Source organism: Aptenodytes patagonicus, chromosome Z (assembly GCF_965638725.1).
Source record: "Aptenodytes patagonicus chromosome Z, bAptPat1.pri.cur, whole genome shotgun sequence".
Taxonomy (NCBI): domain Eukaryota; kingdom Metazoa; phylum Chordata; class Aves; order Sphenisciformes; family Spheniscidae; genus Aptenodytes; species Aptenodytes patagonicus.
This window is the reverse complement of record NC_134982.1, coordinates 44,553,843-44,569,024: the sequence shown is the minus strand read 5'-3', so window position 1 is coordinate 44,569,024 and position 15,182 is coordinate 44,553,843.

Here is a 15,182-nt window from a genome sequence, read left to right as displayed (position 1 = left end):
TCTGTAAGATGGATGTTTCTTCCTCCCATGCCAAAAATAATTTCCATTAAACTCAGACCCCTTTAGAATATGGAAACCTTATTTTCTCTTTCTTGTCTCCAGCTGTGGCCAAGCTGGAGCCATTTTTTAGCAGGATTTACTACTAAACACTTAAATCTAGACTGATTGTGTTTGTTTTCGCTGTCATTCCTATCATATTTATTGACCTTGCCATCAGGCAAGCAACTTTCAAGTCTGATTCTCATAACAACACTTCCTATCTCCTGATTTAAATGTTTTCCAACCAGACTTTTACTGTACATGTTCTTTTTGGTCCGTTCCAGCATCTTGTCTCTGTAGATCTGCCGTAATTCTCTAACCTTTTAGGAACAGGATTTTTTGTCTCATGCTAGATGTCTTGTTGGTTTAAGTCTTCTTTTCTGGATTTTTGAAGAGTGGTAGCCTTGTATCAGTCTACTAAGCAGAGAGTCTGATAGATGCCTGCATAAATGTTATGGCAAAAGCAGACAAGGGTAAGTGCAGTGCTGTATGTCTTTCTGGATAGAGGTACTTAAACATCTCTCTCTATGTGGAAATCTCAGACTTCCCCTCAAGTCAAGGAGACTACTGGTGCCAATTGCATTGCCTTGGAATTTAGTTCTTGAAGGTCTGTGAATTGTCTCTGGAAATCTCATGTGTTCACATAAACACCCGTCCCAGAGAAGTGGTACAGCAGATAAATCTTTTTCCTCTCCTTGTGTGCCTCTCCACAGGTGCTGTGTAAGCCAAATTTGGGAGTTGGGACTGAAATGATGGGCTGTATGCAGTTCTTACTTGTCTAATAAAGTGGATTGCTGCTTAATTCAGTCACACTCCAGATTGCACAAAAGTTGCTCCCTCATGTAACCTCTTTAACATATCCAGTGTAGCAAGTCATCTTGCACTCATTGATGTGGTAGTAATATACTGGCTTCTTCATAGCTGCAGACTCAGCCTGTCTGTCTAAGCTTCAGACCACTCTCTCAGTGGTTGCAGCCAACTCTTTTTTAGATGAAGACCTAGGGGAAAGACTAACAGTCATGGTGGGCCTTCTTTCACTCTTGTCACTCTTGTTGAGAGTTATTTAATTGCCTAGGCATAAGGCCTGGAAATCTGGCTGTACCAACCAATTAGGACTACATACAGCAGCTGCCTGGCTGATTTTATGTTGAGCTGGTCTGCTTGTTATTGTAGAGTGTTGCTTATGTTGATGGTCTAGGATATAGCAGCTGAAGAATTAAAAGACTTAATCCCTTTGAATCATCAGTTGGTTTTGGAGAAACCAATTCAGTGGCTTTATAACTGAATCTGGTGTCTGACTTTTAGCGTCTTTCAGGTCAGCAGATTCAGGCCAACTTTGTCAGCTATTTTGAGCACCAATGATGTTTCTTGGGACGCTGACAGATCTTAGTCAAATCACTCCTGTGCCCTTGTTTCTGCTTTCCCCTCCCCTCCCTGTCCCATGAATGCAGTGTATTTTGTCAAACCTATATCAAATCTATCAATTGCTACTGCTTACTCATTGTTGCCTACTGTTTTCACTCTTGCTCTCAGACACCTGGTTGTTTTCTCATCAAAATCAAAGCACTTCCCTGTAATTAAACAGCCATAGGACGTTGTGTTCCTGTAAGTAGGTCAGTGCCTCAAGGGTTCACATCACAGAATAATTTAGGTTGGAAGATATATCTGGAGATCATCTAGTTCAACCCCCTGCTCAAAGCAGTGGAGTCCTTTCCCCAGCTGGGACTAATCCTGCAGATCAGTCTGTTTTCTGTGCTGGACAGGTACCAGGTTTGCCTACCTACAGGCCACTAACTTTACCCTTTTAGCTTCAACAGGTTCCTGTTTCTGAGACTAAGACCTTACCGTGTGGGGCTTATCCACTAGCATTGTTATACCAAATGGTGCTGTCTGTTATCAATCCTACTTATCCGTGAAAATAACCTTGGCAAAATTGTTATGCTTAACAGTATCTGTTAGCTTAGCAGAATTTTTTATGTTCTGTTATGTCTCAAAACATTATGTTTTCTGTTCTTTCCATTTTTGTTTACTTGTTTTAAAAAGGAACCTCAAAAAGCTAATTGTTTTAACAGAAGAGCCATGCATTTAAAAATAGTTATTAGTTCAGTGTTGCTGCAAATTATGGTAGAATACCAAAATTTGCAGTCCACACAATAGTAAAGCAAGTGCTTGGGAAGAATCTGGACCTGACCATTAGACTGTTATTTTTTCATAAAATAGTTCTCCCTGAGAGTTCAAAAACCTCTAAGGCTTTTGTTTTAGACAATTTACTTGAGAATAAATGCAATCCACATATCATCTACTTATGTATACATTAGTGCCAGCTGCCCTTGTAATCTGAACTGCCTGGATTAATGAAGTAGCTACCTGATTAAAAATTGGACTACAAATGAGCGAATAAATACTTAGTTGTTTTGAATAAGTCAGAGTTTGGGGGGGTTGTGTCAGCACTCTTGCTGCTTTTTTGGCAGCTATATTAACAAGCAGCTTTTCTTTCGTTGTTCAAATAAAAGCAAAACAGCCTTTGAATTTTGTAGTCAGAAATTCCACTCATCTGCCTAATGTTCTTTTTTTAATTAGAAGGATACACATATGACTTAATTAATCAAGCCTGTCTTAGGGAATTACACATTTATTAATGGTTTCTGCACTCAAACACATTATTAAGGGATTTGTGCTAAGTACCTGACATAAAACAGCCTAATTTTGCTTGCTTTGCTTAATGTATTGAGAAACGGCTTGTTGATCAGATTTCAAAACATTCATGCTATGAACTAATGTCCTATTTAGAATGTTTAAAAATGTAGCAATTTGGCAACCAAGTACTCTAGTGGTTTGTATTTAAAATAAAGAAAGTTGGTGCCAGGCAAGAAATGAAAAGAATGGAACTTCTCTGACCGCAGTGATGATGGAAGCAAGTAAAATAAGAAAGATTGCTTTGATTCAGGCTTTAATTTTTTTTTTCTTTTTTTTTAATAGAAATGTAGTGGAATAAACAGATCGAATTGGAATCTGTGACTTTTTTTTTCTTGTCATGCACCTTTGAGTTTAAGAACCACTTCTTTAGTGTTGTGCTGCTTCACATGACATTCCACATCACCTGGAGGTGATGCCAGGTGGACAAAAATACAAAAGCACTTGTGATTTTTCCATGGGCTAACCTGGAGCTCACTGCCACTTGTGCCCATTGGGCCCTCACCACCCCAGTGAGTTTACTTTCCCGTTGGGAGCATGGAGGGGGAAGGAGAAAGAGTTCTTTGAAGTCCCTGCATGAAGAGTTTAGTGTTTTCGGGGAGCATGATCACATTTCCAGAACTCCTGCATGTGTTTGCCTTCAGTAATGTTTCTGTGTCTTGTCCTATGTAAGGATCAGCTATCCTCATTTTGTCTACCTGTACAATTGCAGTGCCTTATCTAAAGAGAAATAGCAGATGTTTGTCTTTAACAAAAGTTTTGCTGTTTTGAAGCTATTAAGATATTTTATGTTTATGAGAGTGATACAGTCTCATACGCGCTCTCACACTAACCTACATGAAGGTAAACAGAAATCCTTTCTAAAAAAGAAGAAGGACCTATGCTGATGTGGTCAGGAATAGAGATATAGCCGTATTGGCAAAATTTCCATCTTTGCAGACTGTCTCTCAGCAAGACAAGCTGGCTCCTACCAGTTTGGGTCTGGGTCTGAGTGCGTTCAGTCCTTTTGGGCAGTATATTTTGCCCTCTTTGATGTCCTGCCTGAGACAAGACACTGTGTTATCTCATCATGATCCTGCTGATCTAGGACAGCCAGATTACTTAAACTGATCATTTCCAGAGCTGCAGTTTTCTAGACATTGCAAGCTGCAGCCCACCTGCCTGGGGAAATGTGAGGGATGCCTGTGAGGAGGACAATTGTTGCCCTAGGTAGCCCCATGGAGCCATACAAAATAAAATACTTTCTAAAGCTTTAGTCTTCTCACTGTTTTAAAATATTTTCAAGTCCCATTTACTTAAGATTTGGGATCCCCCTCCCCCCCACCCCCCCCTCTTTCTACCTGCTTTCTGTTCCTCCATTGGAACAGTAATTCTTAACTCCTCTTTCCAAAATAATTGGTGAGTGCCCTTCTTTGTAACTTTAGTCCCATTTGTCTGTTGTGAGGTGATTTGTTACTGAAAAGTTCACCTGGAACTCCTAGGCAGCAACTGCTAACATTTGTCCACTGGTATTTTGGGTGAATAGAAGCTAATCCTGACTCATTCTTCCTAAGTCTACAGGAAAGAGGCATGGAGAGTTTGAAAGAAGTTTAAGTCCCACATGTGTACTTTAGGTCTCATAAAGTGTGCATGGGCAGTTTCTCAAAATTTTGAATGAAAGCTTGAAAAAGACATAGATAATTTTGAAGAAACAGAAAAGTGCCTTCGTGGTGTATGGAAACAGGGGAACAGGAAAGGGAAAGAAAGAGAAAATGGAATTATTTTCTAAAGGTTAAACCAGGCATTTTGAATTAATGTTGAAGTCTAATTTCCACCCCTCCGATGGTTTGCCTGTCACTGAAGAGGATTAAAGTTATATGGGATCTGAATTCATGTAAATGTTAATGTGTTGACCTTATCCTGCTTACTTCATTTTTCTACTTCTCATGGTAGTAAGACTAACTCTCCCAGACTAACTCTTTCAAAATGGACTCCTCTTCCATGTTTTCCAGGTTCTTCAGAGAAAAATCAGAATGAACCAGTCAAACAAGTGACAAGTTGCACAGCTGTTTGATGAATTGTGCTTGATTTATTTCCCATCTTGGAAAACACTAGTTATTTTTTATTATTTTTTTCTTGCTTTTCACTAGTAGCCTGTAACTATTTCTTTTTGCTTTTTAAAATAGTGAAATGTCTTATACAAGGTCAGTGAGGACCTCAGTACAGGTGAGAGCCCCATACTCAAGCGGTGCTGGTCTAGAACCAAGTGCTGCTTCGTTAGTTCCTTTGTCAAAAGAATTCAGTCTTCTGACAATCCTGATATGATGCATCTGGTAATTTGCATTCTGAGTAATGATTGGTCACTACGTTAACAGCAAAGGCAAGGAAATACTGGACATTACTTTTATGTTACTTGAAAATGATAGTATTCATCTGGAGGCAATTTCAAGAGTTACCTGTCAGAGGCTGAAAAATGTTTTACAGACAGTAGACATGGAATTTAAACTTTCATAGCTACAAAAATTATGTCAGGACTGACCAAAAAATGGGACCATAAAACTCTAGTTTGGATCATTAGAAATTGTTTTGAAGAGGTCTACTTAGAAGACTAGCAAAATTGTGAGCCGTGATACAAAAGTGGTGGTTTATAAATTATGGTTGTTTTTCCTATTATGAAAATGTGTTATACTTCTGGCATAGTTGATACAATATGCTTCTATACTATATCATATATTTTAGTCATGGCAAAGGAGATATATTATTATGTTGCCAGGACATTAAATCTCTAATTAAAATGAAAGTGGCACATAAGAGACTCAGGGATTTTTTTTTTTTTTTTTTTTTTTGGGGGGGGGGGGAATTCCAATCAGTGTGAAAACGCACACAAGTCAAATATTGATGAAATTATCAAAATTTAATGATACTGTTAAATAATCACAGATGGGAGTTGTTTACTTCAGAGAAGAAAAATAATTAGTATTTAATAGCCCAGTCAAAAGAGATATATGGTAAAGGTGAGAGAACAGTAGACCATTAGCATGGTCCTGTGATTCGTATCCTACGAATCTTGAAACTTTGCATTACTTGTCCTTTTTTTCCTCCTAATCTGCTGGATGTCCTTGCAGAAATAATTACTTGGTTGGCTATCTCCAGACTGCTCCACTTGTAATGATGTCCCGATATCTTTGTTGCTGCTCAGCCACACCAGACAGCTCCTCAGGGTGTACCATAGCTTCTTCGCAGTCTGTGTTCCTGGGTTTCCTCCCCAGGCATCCTTCCCTGGGGCCACATCTGACTTAGGTGCTAGAAAGTGCTCACAGGTCCTGCATGCAGTCTGAATGCAACTTGTATCTTTGCAACTGTTTCTGTTACTTAATTTTTAGTTGATTTAGGTAAGAGTGCTCAGCACAAAAGATTTTACTAGGTAGTGGCAAAATGGGTCCATATACTGTGTGGCAAATCAGAAGTCTTGCTCTTGTTACAGTTAAGTGGAGGTTTTACAGTTGAACTTAGAAACCATAGACTAGTCAGCTGCTTGTGCCTCTTCATCAAATTTTGTAACTCCAAACACTGCATTTGGATGTACTTTTAGAGTAGTTAAGAAAAACTTGAAGCAAAGTTTCTGGTTTTTGCCCATATTAGAAATACCTGAGCACTCTTTTACTACGGCACTGGTAAATATAAGTGTTTTTTGTTGTTTATCTCAAAGATCTGCTAAACCCTCCCATAGTTAAATGTTCGGAATATGCTGGAAGACATGATGCATGTTCCTAAACAATCTTGTGGATTGTCTTCTGGCTGTAATTGAAACTTCGGCAGAGCGTTTCTCCCACCGGGAGTGCTGATGTCTGATGCAACTTTTAACCCAGGGTGTCCCATTTTTCTCCAAGAACAGACCACGTTTGTGTAATGTGTACTGGACCTCCCCAGCTCTGGCCACAGAGAACCCCCAGACACAGTCTTCTGATAGTCTTGTGGCATCTAACGCGGCTTTTTAAGTGGGGAAGCAAGACTAGGAAAGTGTTTCATTATTTTAACTGTTGCACTGGTGGCTGCAACCTCTGAAGAGAGCTCCCTTTCTTTCCTCTTGCTTCCTCTTTTAACACAGCCGTGGCCTGTACTGGAGCCAATTAGGCTGGCTCCTGCTCCCCACTTCCAGCTGTTCCTGCAGTCATCCAAGCTCATCTCCGTAATAAAGTCTGGACATCTGTGGCAGCAGTTGGGAGCAGGGAAGGAGAGCCAGGGCTTTGAGGCCTGCCAGCTCTCTATCGAGTGGTCTGCAGCCTCACCGTGCGGTACACACCCAGGCTCAGAGGACAGCTGCCTCCAGCTTCCCGGGCCTCCTCGGGCCAGCGCTGGCCCTGGCTTGCTCGGTGCTGGTGTGGTGAGGAGCATTGTGCACGGATGGGTCTTGCAGCCCTCTCGCACACTCAGAGTTGGGGGGTTCAGCGCTCTTGGAGTGCAGAGACAATAGTTTTGTCGGTGCCTGATTCAGTCTGGCCTCAGGGAAAGGTATTTTCACTGGCAGATGCAGAAGTACAAACGTAAGGATAAATAACAAGCATGTGGCTCATTAGGTGTGCTGGCGGTCTCATCGGGCTGGGTGCGGGCAGAGCCTGCAGACCGGGAGCCCACTGGGACCCGCACAGCTAACTACCCCTCTGCTCATTTCCTAACCACACAGGAGAGATGGGGATAAAAATAAAACCCACTTCCTTTTTCTGAAGATACACGCTGGTTATGGCGTGTGTCGTCTGTGTGGGCTGAGTTTGCTTTATGGGCAGAGATTCAAGCACTGCTGTTCTTTCCCACAGTCTAGCTGCTGAACGAACTGTCAAACCACCCGCTGCAAATCTTTCAGAAGTATACCCACAGGTACACCTTTCCACAAATATAAATGGGCCACAAAAATAAGTGTGTGGAGTATTTTTTATCTTTTTTTCTAGACAACAATTACGTTTTTGCATGTGCATGTACAAATACAGTCATGCTGGTGGCTACCGTTGGGAAACACCCCTTCCTCTTCTGCTGGGAAGGGTTTGGTTGGCCCAGGTGGGCGTAACAGTTTCAGGAATTGCCGTGGCTGTAATTTTTATAAATCCATATGCTTCCTTTCCTCTGCCTCCCTCTTCATCAACAGAGAGGACTGTGAAAGATTTTAAAGGCTTCTACAAGATTTCCTCTACATTTCAAGGCACGTGGACACCAGTTCTTGCTATTGCTACCCCATACACGTTGACTATATTAAGTGCATTAGGGAAGGTCCTGGTTTTGGCTGGGATAGAGTTAATTTTCTTCCTAGTAGCTGGCATAGTGCTGTGTTTTGGATTTAGGATGAAAATAATGTTGATAACACACCCATGTTTTAGTTGTTGCTAAGTCGTGCTTACACTAGTCAAGGACTTTCCAGCTTCCCATGCTCTACCAACTGAGAAGGCTGGAGGTGCACAAGAAGCTGGGAGGGGGCACAGCCAGGACAGCTGACCCCAACTGGCCAAAGGGACATTCCATACCGTGTGATGTCATGCTCAGTATATAAACTGGGGGGAGTTAGCCAGGGGGCGGTGACCACTGCTCGGGAACTGGCTGGGCATCAATAGGCAGGTGGTGAGTAATTGCATTGTGCATCACTTATTTTGTATATTCTTTTATTATAATTATTATTTTCCCTTCCTTTTCTGTCCTATTAAAGTGTCTTTATCTCAACCCATGAATTTTACCTTTTTTTTTCCCCAATTCTATCCCACATCCCACTGTGGGGGGAGGGAGTGAGCGAATGGCTGTGTGGTGTTTAGCTGCCTGCCGGGTTAAACCACAACAGTGGTTTACAGAAGTACATTTTTGTTAAAAGGACTTTAAACAAAGTGTCATCATTTTAGCAGGTAATAGCAATAGTCTAGGTAGGTCCACATAGAGAAGATAAACAAGGGGGAACCTCAAGACAAATGAGCTTCTGAAGTATGAAGGATGGGTGTCCTGCCTCTGGACTTTTAGATGAGGATCCTTTGGTGTAAAATGGTACGAAACTTGCGTAGGTGCATATTACTGAATCGCTAATCAGAACTGACTTATGAAAATGTCACTGAGCTGATATAACCAGTACTAGTTTTGAAGCCCTGTATTATTTTACTCTTCTCTCTCTGTGACTTATATTTGGTGACCTGTGACTCACATTACTGTTTCTGCTTCTCTACCAGTAAAACTTTTAAATAGAAGAATAGTAAAAAGCATTGTAGGAGGTAGTGCTTTCTTAGTGCACAAGTGTCCTTGCTCGTATTCAGAAAATGGATGCTCTGGCTGCAGGTATTTGTGGAAATAACAAAATGGTAAAGGCAGCTGAGTGAAAAATAAATGTGGCTGAGTTGAGTGGTTCTGCATTTCAAAACTGATAGTTGCAAAAATGACCATGTGACATTCAGCTAAAGTTATTGTAAAGACAACAACACAAGATGCTGTTAATTGTTATGAAGAATTAAATTCTTTACCTCTGGAACAAAAGAAAAAGAAATTATGTTTTCTTTTAAATCCACTTATATTACGTTCAAATTTCCCAGCCTGGCGCTGCATTAAACCAGTTTTCATCTGAGAGGCCAAAGTTCAAAGCTTTTCAGTGATATTTTTAATGTACTGATTTTTGGCTAGTGTTGGAAAAGTTTTGCTTCGGAATCCTTTAGGAATCTTAAAGCAGCTGCTAAGAATATTTTGTCCCCTCACATACTAAAATGGTCTTGAAATGTAATGTGTGATTAAATTTATATGTCCTCTTATGCCCTTCATATGGAAAAATACCAACTTAGTGCACACGTCTTCTGCTGGAAACCTTTTGCACAAGCTAATTTGGCTCTGTAGTGTAATGAAACAAAGTTACTGTTTGCCTTCCTTGTTGTTGCTGTTGTTTTTTAAAGAAACAATTGGTTAAATTACCAGGACTTGAGGGGGAGAAAACAGCTGCTTTTCTGTGCACTGTAAAATTTCTCTCTCAACTTCCTGATTTACTTGGCAAGGTTTTTAAATCAGTGTTTAAACAGGAAAACATCCTGATCGGCTGAAAAACCTTGTGTTTCTGAAAGACATTTGTAAAACAACTGACTGTTTCACAAATAAGTGCATACTGCAGTCGTTAGAAATCTGTACCATGTGTTTCCTTGGGGATTAAGCTTTTACCTCTAGATACTGAAGAGCAAATAGAATCACTTTAAATAAAAGAAAAGGCAGAGAGAAACAGAGAACCTGGACAGCGTTCACAATAAACAGGTTGTCTGAAAATACAGCATTGTTTACATGGCGAGCGTGGGACAAGGGGTGGGAATCCTGCTGAGGGCAGGACAGTAACGGTGGGCTGGGGTTCAGACTGCGGCAAAATCTGGGGGTCTAAATTGCTCCACTTTGAAGAGGCTTTCCAACCACACACCTGCCGAGAACATTTCCATTTCACAGGCAAATCAATTGGTCACGGTAGGTTAATTTTCTTCTCAGGTCAGAGACCATCCAAACTTCCTGACTTGTGAAGCACGCTGTAGCTGCAGACCCCAGCTTCATGTTGCCTTTGTCCCGAGTCCGCTGCCATCACCCACTGATGCATCAGCCTGAGCTTGGCAGCTGCCCTGGGGCTTGCTTGGCCATCCCTCCTGCTGAAAAGCACCGCTATTTCTCCTCTCAGCCTACCTTCTGCTCTGTCCTTATTAATTTGTAGTAATAACCGACCAAGTGGAAGTAAGTGATGATTTCACACTTGACTGTTACGCTGCGGCAAAGCTGTCGGGCTGAGGCTCTAGGACTTAAAATGTCTCCCATGCTGCTGCACACTGTACCTGCACTTGTAAAAGGGATGATGGAAGACTGTGAATAATCCTGGGATGGTATTCTGGCCCCCACTGTTTCAGGTTTTCACTCAACCGATCTTCCAGGCTTTCTGCCAGTTGAAAATTTGAAATCAAAATCGAAGCTGCCTAATTGAGAGAATGAGAGGAGCAGTCAAGTGGTTCCTCATCATTTTCTGTTAGTGTCTTGGTGGGACATGCAGTGTACAGAGTTCAGCTGATTGGGCCACAGCAGCTGTACTTTGAAATTATAAGAGCAAGGATGCTTTTTCTCCCTTTTTTGTGAAATGTAATTGTTATCTAAAATACAGCTATTTCATATATGTATTATCCAATGTAGTTATTTTTACAATGAAATTAACTGTGCTACCAACTCATAAATCTCCACAAAATCGAAGGCTCATTCTTGGGCAGTGGGTCTACATGCACGAGTTGTAGAGTTAGGGCAGAGGCCAGTGATTGCATGTCAAGGTAAATTTAAGTATCCTGGGTCTGTATAGATTTTGTTTTAACTGCATGATATCCATGTGAATAAGGACAGCAGAAGAAGGGAGAAGCAATCCTACTTGAGGAGATGTTGTTGCTGCTGTTGTTTTTGATGTGGTCTTCGCAGACATATGTAGACTTCCCCTTTAGGTAGATGGGAGCATTGACTGTGTTACATTTCAGTATGCTCTAGAAAACTGAATGGCTGGTGACATTATTGTGGATATTGTATTTTTATTAGAGAAGAGTATGCAATTCTTCTGCATACAGTTATTGTCATAAAAAGCTTCAGACCAACAAAATCTGTTGGTGTGTAGGATTCATTTTAAAAAAGTCTATATGCATATGATTATCTGAAAATTTTCTTTAAGACCTTGGAAGAACTGAAATCTGGATGCTTCTCATCCTTTCCATCCCAAAGTTTGATTTGAAAATGAATATTTTATTTGCCAGTAAAATCTTTCTTTCTGGGTTAAAGAAAAAAAAAGAAATTGCTGCTTTCTCTGTTGGACTAAAGTTACCTCGAGTGTTGAGTATTTCATTACCCCAACCTGACATTTGAGCACTTCAGGAACAGAAACATTCTGGCAGAGTCACAAGCACAGTTGGTTCTCAGTAATGTGTTATATTTGTGATAACTGATTCTCAAGTATGTCAGTGCACAATCTCAAGCACTGTACAAGTGAGTAAAGAAGACAAAAGGAGATTCATAGGACTTGTTTGACAGCACAATCTCAGTGAAGTCGAAAGATGGGTACATTCTCCAAGTCACCAGCAATTAAGATCTTATTAATTGATTCTTTGTTTTATTGACAATATAGGTCTTCCAGAGGTAAAAGAAGAGGATATAATATTAGCTTCTTTTTGCTCCGTTAGAGCCATACTGTCTCTTTTAAAGTTGTTTTAGGAAAAATATCTTTTCATTTCTGTTACACTGACCCTTGAATGTTCAAGGGCTAAATAATATTCTCTCAGCTTGAGAGCAAAATTCCCATGGGGTATTTTCTGGCATGTCTCTGTGGAAATTATTGAATAGCTAGAGAAGGATGTTAATAAACATATAATCTTGCTGTTCAAAAAGCAAATGATATCTTCATGATGAGCTTATGCCTCTCTAAATGTTGCAACTTACTGCAATACTTAATACAACCATTTCCATATATATTTTCTAAAAATACTTGAAGAAAACCCAACACACCTCTAACAATACTTTTGAGCTTCAATTGTTTTACAAATAATGATAACTCTTAAGATTCTTTAAGGGGTTTCTGACTTCATTCTGAAGATGGGAAAACTAAGGCTAAAGCATTGCATGTTTTTTCAAAGACAAGAAAAATAGTGACAAAATTGGGATTTGAATGCGAGCTTTTGACATCAGCTTTAATATGCCCCTTCCTTTAATGGGTGCATTAAACTCAGCCTTCCAGAAGGTGCTCCCATTTCCATGCTACTGCTTAATATAGGACTATAATAAAAGTCTATGTTTGGCACTGTAAGGTCAACCTTACAGCAGAAAAGTTGAGCTGGTCGTTGGCATGTGTTTGGCACACCTGGATTCAAGTTCTCTGTATATTTGATGCTTTATTTTCTCAGAAAGCTGTTTAGTCCATACGAAGTGATGTAAGTAGAACTAGGCATCACATCGAAAAGTGTGATCCACAACTCCATGCACAAGTTTTTAGTCACCTTTTCTTTTTGGCAGTAAAAGTTTTTAGTCCCTAGAGGTCTGCCCAGAAATGTTTCTGTCTTGTTAGTGCAGAGACGCTCAGTGCCTGAGTCTTGCCAATATTCAAAAGTAAAACTTTTCCAGTTTCCAGCACCTTTCTCCCCAGACACCATCTCCTGTGGGGCCTGGTCAAGCAGGCATGTTTTTCACTCATCTGAAACAAACCTATGGAATTGAACTTCACACACAATACATTAATGGCCACCTCTCTCTCCCCCCCCCCACTTTCTGCCTTTCTCTGTTGGACCAAGTGTAGTGAACGTGACTGTCTAGCTGGGGAATGGAGTGAAAGACTTGAGTTCTAGTTTCTGCTCTTATAGACAGAACTATTTACATATTTTGAATTAAAATTATTAGAGAAATATTAATATTTATAACTTGAATATGGCATATAGGACTGCTATTTCAGGAATATGTTCCTGCTGTTTCAGAAAACTTAATCACATGAGACTGTTCATAAATTTGTGACATTTACTATTAAAATCAGAATAATGCTGAATGCCTCACTGCTTTTTAGTCATTCACTTTTCTCTGTGATAACTCTTCTTGGAGGGGATTTATTCATTAAGCTGGGCAGCTTACTGATTTTAAACTGGTTTTTGTTTTGTGTTCTGGACATCAATTGCTGGTGGCCTCACTTCAGTGAACTGTCATCTGTATTTTGGTTTTGGTACCCGCTTTGTGTGGATTGCTCTTTCCTTGAGCACAAATGTACTTTCAAACAATTCCTGTTGTTGGCAGTTATCTACAAATAACACAGAAATCACATCAAACTGAATGAAGAAGAGATGATTGTTGTAGTTAGCCTTTTCTTGTTTGTTAGTTAATTTGCAGAATGCATTCAGAGCAACTACTTTTGTATTCTTTTTTTCCCACAGAATCAAAAAATAAATAGCACCAAACATTTTTAAAATGGAACATCTTCCTAGCAGCTGGAAAGTGTCTTCTATTCACTATCATTATTAACAATTTTATATATTTCTATTCCACTAGACCACACAAAGGTGGATTGTAACTTTATTTTCAACTACTGATGATTGAAAAAAATAGCTGTGAGAATTATAGCCAGAAAATATTTTTCATGTGTGATGTTCGTGCAACTCAGAAGTAGGGAGGGATTTCAAAAGAGCTCAAAGGTGGCTTATCTCTGTTATTCTTGAAGTCCTGTTCAACTTTTTTTCTCGTTGGAAGAAACTGGCCCAATTATTAGTATCTGAAGGAATATATATCAGATCCTACTAATCCAGAAATGATGAATTATCTTTCTGGGAGTAAAGTGAGGAAAATGATGGACAAGCAATTGTAAGACATCTTTGAACATGTTCAGCTCACTTCAGCATTTACCAAACTAAATTATTTCTGATGGTGCAATGATGGTACAAAATCTTGGGGATTTTGATTGAAAAGCCCCTGAGGAGGGAGAGGACAGAGTCGCTGGAGAAACCAGAAGTGACTGAGGAAATGATACTGGGTGTATGGGCATGGATGTATGAGATTTGCTAAGGTCATGAAGCAGCTTGAGATACCATATTAGCACAGGTCAATGTCCTGTGTGCGCGCTCTGGGTGACATGATGGGGGAATCACTGTTGCAGGGTGTGGATAGATTTCCTCTATCCTCCCTATACAGGTGTATATACCCTCTGCACTTGTCAATCTGAAATGTGTGGTTTTCATATATTACTTTGGGAATGGGCAGTCTCTTACCAGATTTGTACAGTTCCCCTACTAATGGACATCGTTATAGGAGAAATATTAAGGGGCCTTTCAATAAAAATAATATCTACTTGTGATTAAGTATTAGCTAACCCAACCAAATATTTACTGTGGGAAATACAAAGAAATATTGACCGTGTTATCTGAGTCATATGCAGATTCAAATCCCTGAGATTTCCTGCTGTCAGCTGCCATCGCTCCCAACCCTTGTTAAAACTTCACAGATGAAGAAATGCCAACTCTCTATTGGCATGGGAGGAGTGTGTCTTCTGTATTCCCCTTTCGCTGTTGCAAAATTTGCAAGGATTCTTGGTTATAATCTCTAATAGTAGTAACTCCTAAGGGTGATTAAATTTGAATTAATAGTCTGTCTTTCAGAGGTGCTAAGCATTCATACAGTTAGAGGTCAAATACTAAAACCTAGATATTCTTCCTTTTGCTATTGTGGTGCGCAACTCCAAGAAACTAATTTTCCACTCCTAGCAATGCTTTAATAGTCAGATGTTGATCATCCTTAGAATCAATTGTGTTCACTGCCCGCCATCCTCTTTCTGATCTTTGCAGCTCAAGCCTGCTGTGTTTCTCCTTTTTAAATAAAACCCCACACCCTTTTCCAGGGCTCAGTGAAGTGATAAATTTCTTTCTTTTTTCAAAGTAAATCTGTGTCCACAGTTATATATTGTTACAGATAGGAGTCCTGATCCTGAAGGACAACGCACTATA